Source organism: Tenrec ecaudatus, chromosome 1, assembly GCF_050624435.1.
Source record: "Tenrec ecaudatus isolate mTenEca1 chromosome 1, mTenEca1.hap1, whole genome shotgun sequence".
Lineage (NCBI taxonomy): Eukaryota > Metazoa > Chordata > Mammalia > Afrosoricida > Tenrecidae > Tenrec > Tenrec ecaudatus.
The window spans coordinates 239,167,009-239,171,670 of NC_134530.1; the positions used below are offsets into that span (position 1 = coordinate 239,167,009).

At 41.0% G+C, this 4,662-nt stretch overlaps 1 pseudogene; it reads right to left on the reverse strand.

Moving 5' to 3' along the window:
* Nucleotides 1–1,145: 1,145 nt before the first annotated feature.
* On the reverse strand, nucleotides 1,146–1,612 carry LOC142437389 (prefoldin subunit 5 pseudogene; annotated as a pseudogene).
* Between the last annotated feature and the right edge of the window lie 3,050 nt (nucleotides 1,613–4,662).

Sequence of the window (4,662 nt, forward strand, 5' to 3'; positions counted from 1 at the left end):
CACTTAGCTTTCTCATCCCTTGGCCAAGGAAGCTTGCTGCTCTGTCTCAGGTTGTGGCTGCCATCACTTCTCTGCATGGATTTCAGACACACTTCACTCATGGCTCTTCCTTTTTGATGATCCTGGGCATCTCTCTGCCTGCTTCCGAGATGCCTCATTTTACACCCAGTGGAATGGTAACATGGATTAAACCCCTCCCTTGTCAGGGGTTGCTTCCTGCTCACAGTCCTATAGGACAGAAGGGGGCTACCGATAGGTGTCCAAGGTTGTACATTTGTGTGGAAGCAAATTGCCATGTGTTCATCCATGTATCAGCTGGTGGAATTGAGCCTCTGATCCTTCAGTTAGCATTCGAGCTGTTTACGTCTGCACTGCTGGCAGTCCTTGAAGGTAGTAAATAATATGTGTACTCCTTATCAGCTAAATTGTTATCTGAGGGCCATATCTATTGAGAATAGTAAAAAAAAAATCTACACTTTGGCTATTCTGAGCATTGACAACCTACATCTGGTGGTAATAAATACTGAGGGGCAAGGCAAGAGCAGCACTGACTGCTGGGGAAGGTTATGTGTTTACTCGGCCAGACCCTTCTCAGAGCTTTGGCAGTTACAGTGATGGCGTCAGACAATTATAGAATGATGCAGTCATCCTTTGTTTTATGCTCTTTTGTGGTCATCCACCATTTCTACATAACGCAAATTTTGTAAATTGACCTAACCATGTTGATGATAACTTACAACTTTTTTATCGTCACCACAGAGCTTGAGATTTTCATTCAGCCAACCAACAGTGCAGTTCTGTCATCTGTATCTTGGCCAGAGGGTTACTTCATTAGATCATTTCTTTCCCCAAATCACTATATATATAAACACACACACATATACATGTATATATATGTATATATTTTCCTGGCCGGCATATTTATTAGCATTAAAATACAAGATCCACAAGACCACCTCCCCACCCTTCCACATTTATGAGCATCAAAATCCAGAAGACATCCCTTTCTCTCTCTCTCTTTCCCTCTCTCGCACGGACACACACACACAATATATATACACACACACAATATATATATAGTTATATATATATAACTTCCAGGCCCTGGAAACAGGGTCCCCTTGCTCCAGTTCTGCGGTTAAAGCTCAGGCCTTGGCAGTGGCCTGAGGGGCTCCCAGAGCAGCGAGTTGCTGAATCATCTGGCTCATCATCTCCATGACAGCCGGTTTCACGGTTTGCTTCTCTCACAGGGCTGGCTGGATTGTCTCCATCTGCTTGGTGAGGAAGTCAGTCTTCCTCTTGAAGGCATCCTTGGCATCCTCGGCTGTCTTCTCTACATAGTAGCCCGTCTGCACATAGATGAGCACATGATCCACGTCATGGAGCTTCCCAGACATACGTAGAACTCGTCAATGGGACAAGGAATTCTTTCCCCTCATTGGTCTGGTGCAGCACGTTCAGACAGTCCTTGGCCTCCACAAAATTGGTCTGGACCACCTTGAGATGGGCAATGGACGTGGACCAGGAACTCCACTTCCTGGTCCAACTGGTTCTTGAGCATTTCTAGCTACGGCAGGTTCAGCTCCGTGATGTTAACCAACTGCACCATGTTGGGAAGGAGGACAAACAGAATCACTCAACATTTTTATGCAAGCTACATACAGTAAGATTATTTTCTAGTTTTTCTTTCCAATGATTTTGTTATAGCATTGTTATGAGTAGATTAAAAAATCTTAAATGTCAACTCATCAGAGAAGTAAATTTGATAATTTTGCACTATTTTCTTGCTATATTATTTTTGCTGTTATTTATGTATAGAATAAACTTCAGTAGTCTCTTCTGGTAAGGTTGAATATCCTAACTAAGGTTCATGGATTAAATAGCTTCCTGCACTGGCCTCTGTCAGCATCTCTCACCATCCTGGCAGCAGGAGTGCAGTGAGGGCTGGTGGATAGACGTCTGTCTGAATGCATGGTTTTGAAGCCTCTCAGGCTTCCTGTCATCCTGATTAGTCAGGCCTTGGGGGGCTGATGGCAGTGGGTGGGGGGAACTCTTGTTCTCCACTGATTCAGCAACAATGGGACTTGGATATGGCCCCTCCTAGGGAAGACAGGTGCAGAGCTGTTAGCTTCATGAAGGGCCCCAGAGATCTGGTCATCGCCTTGGCAACCTCCACTTAGGGTATGTCGTTTCCTTTGTTTGTTTCTACTCCTGGGTTCTGTCGGAAGCTGTGGATTGGAAGAGGATGACTTTTCTCCCGATGACGATACAGTAGAAGTTGACAGTGAGGATGCTGAACGTGTGACAAAGAAAATGAAAATGATGCTGAATCTAGTGTTGGGCCAAATACAGGATGGACAGATGTCATGGCTAAAATTCTTAACCCAAAACTCCTACAAGTAAGCCGACCATTCTGATCAAAGATAAGGAGCAGGAAAAGGACAAAGAAAAGTTAAAGTAAGAGAGACTTGAGAAAAGAAAACAGGTGGGTCCTATCCACTGTTTTGTTATATTAGATTGTTTGCCTGGTGGCATTCTTATCTGTGCCAGATTGCTCTTTGCAGTGTTTATCTGACTGACATTCTGCTTTTATGTTTGCTTTTGCTATGAGGGTACGTACCAAGATACAGTTAGTCTAAATTACTCCATTTAGCATGTTCACTGCTAATGATCTAAGCAAAGCAACATAAATGTGAACTCCAAGGAAATTTACACTTTCAAAACCCTATAATTATAAATATGGCAATGACGACTGTATCGCAATATATTATTCTATGTAGTTGTTCTTATTTTGCCTTTTTCAGGCCTTGAGCTAATCTTGATGTTTGAATAGGTTATGTAGGAAGCATGTTGATTTGTTGTTGAAAATCTGTCTTAGAATGTATAGTCACTGCGGAGGTACAGTGGGAATGGACTTGGCTGAGAACGGAAAGGCTAGCAGTTTGAACCCACCTACTGCTCCCAGGGAGAGTTCCCTGGGGTAGCCTGCTGTTGTATAGATTACAGTTTGGGAAGCTTCTGTCCTATAGGGTCACTGTGAATACAATATCTGTGAGGATGTCATAAGATAAAGAGATTACTTCCTTGTTAGATACACTTGAATCCATTATGCCTTTTGTTCCATCACTCACGATACAAGTTAGACTGTTATAATCTGTTAATTAAAGTTCAGAAGTTGGGCATGAATTTGTTATTGTGTACTGTAAGCATAAAGAAACAATGATATAGTATACGTTTATCCCTTATTCTTGATGGTGTCTCTGTGTTGAAATGTAGTTAGTGAAATAAGTATTCTTTCCTAATAGAAGAAAAAACATGGTTTTCTAAAATTGTGCAGGCATTTTGCACTGCTGATTCTAAGAGCACCCAGGTTTTATAACTGGTTCATGTGCTCTCCTGCTAGCCAAAAAGGTGGAGGTGCCTTGGAAGAAAGGCCTGACAATCTAGAAAAATAAAAAACCAGCTGGTGAAAACCCTATGCACACTTTCTGCCAGAGCACACTTGGGTTTTCCTTGATTGGGATTGGTATAAAGGCAGTTGGTTCATTTATTGGTAAAAATAAAAGAGAAACAGGTCAGAATTGACACATATTTCCATGAACATTCACCACCCCCTTATTGCATTTAAAGGTTAGTATTTCTTTACTAATACTGGTTGTTCTGTGTGAAAAACCATATAAAGATGGAACTTTTTTGAGCACTGCTCTTGGGAACAGAAAGTACCCTGCCACTAAATTTATATTCACATAGTATTTTAAGATAAATTTTGTCTCTAAATCTTAGGAAAGCTTTTCAACTGAAAATTGAATGTGTTTATTTTCTAGCTAGAAGCTAGTTAGAAGAGGCTTTAGAAAAAACAGTGCTTGCGATTACATCTAGTCCCAGTGTTCCGGTGTGGCCAATATTTTACAGTGAAGAGGAGCATGTCTCCAACTCCGCTCTAGGCCACAGCTTTGAGCATTAGACAACGATGCGCACACAGGGCATGGAAGCACCTGTGCCACACCAGACACGTGGCAGCAGGTTTCAATGTCATTTGTACACGCTGCGACCTCTAAGAGCCTGTGGAAAATGGCATCGAATGAGTGGAGTTTTCTATGCGCTTCATTCTATGAACTCTCAGCTGTTAGTCAAGATGTTGACAATTCAAGCATGCTAGCCCCTATGCAGGAGGTAGACTTGGTGGTTTGCTTCCATAGACATTGTACATCACCTTGGAAGACATTGTACATATCCTGCCTTAAAGGATCACTGTGAGTCAGAATTGGCTCAGTGGCAGTGGGTTTGGTGTGGTTTGGTTTTGTATCGATTTCTTAAGTGGTGTCAACATAACTTTTCATTTATTCTTAATATTTGAATTTTCAGTTTTTCATCTACTAATTTAGAATCATAAATATAAGAATACCTTTCAGAGTTAAAGCAAAAATATTTACAGGATCATGCTTATTATTGCAAGAGTCCTAAAGATCATTTTAAATTAACTTAAAACTCTTAAGATTATTTTTTAAATGATCTGAATTATTATGACAGTAAGATTTATGGTAGTTAAAATGAATTCTCTAATTTGGGGAAGAATCTATTCACCTAAAAAGCAATCAAGCCAATCTTTAGAGTGAGAACAGGAGTTAGGTCCACTGTGATTGGAAATTGTCATTACTCTAA